Source organism: Octopus bimaculoides, chromosome 24 (genome assembly GCF_001194135.2).
Source record: "Octopus bimaculoides isolate UCB-OBI-ISO-001 chromosome 24, ASM119413v2, whole genome shotgun sequence".
NCBI classification, from domain to species: Eukaryota; Metazoa; Mollusca; class Cephalopoda; order Octopoda; family Octopodidae; genus Octopus; species Octopus bimaculoides.
Genome location: NC_069004.1, coordinates 11,394,311 through 11,395,068, shown reverse-complemented (window position 1 = coordinate 11,395,068; position 758 = coordinate 11,394,311).

Genomic DNA, 758 nt, shown 5'->3' with positions numbered 1-758 from the left:
GAAACATCAATTAGAAGGAATTTTTTTCCTTCATGATCTTTGACAACTATATCTGGTCTATTTGCCTTAATTTCTCTATCTGTGTGTATTGGCATATCCCAGAGTATGGTTGCTTTCTCGTTTTCTGTGACCTTTTCTGGCGTGTGTTTATACCATCTTTTTTCTGTTGCTATTCCATAATGTTGGCATAGCTTATTATTATTATTATTATTATTATTATTTTTTTTTTTGAACCAGTGGAAGACACGCAAGATGTCGAAATATTGTTCACGAGATAGCAAATGGCACTCTTCTTTTAATTTTGACTCTATTATTATTATTATTATTATTATTATTATTATTATTATTATTATTATTGAAACAGTTTTCAGCGTGCTTCTTTGTGGTGCATTGAGGATGAAAATAACAATACCGATGTGTGTTGTTGTTGTTGTTTAATAGCAAAGAAGTGGAGAAATTTGGGGAGATGAAAAGAGAGAAATGAAAGAGAAGGACAGGGAGTGAGAGAGAGGGAGAGAGAGAGAGAGAGAGAGAGAGCGAGAGGCGAGGAGGAAATTAAGGGAGGGAAAGAGAGAGACACAGCAAATGGTTGAGAGAAGGAAAGAGAAGGAAAGAGAAATAGAGAAAGAGGGAGTGAATGACAGAAAGAGAGATAGATAGAGAGAGAGAGAGAGAGAGAGAGAGAGAGGGGGAGAAAAAGTGATTGCAGATGAGAAAAGGAGAGAAAGGAGGTGTAAGTCACATGTTGGGAGAGAAAC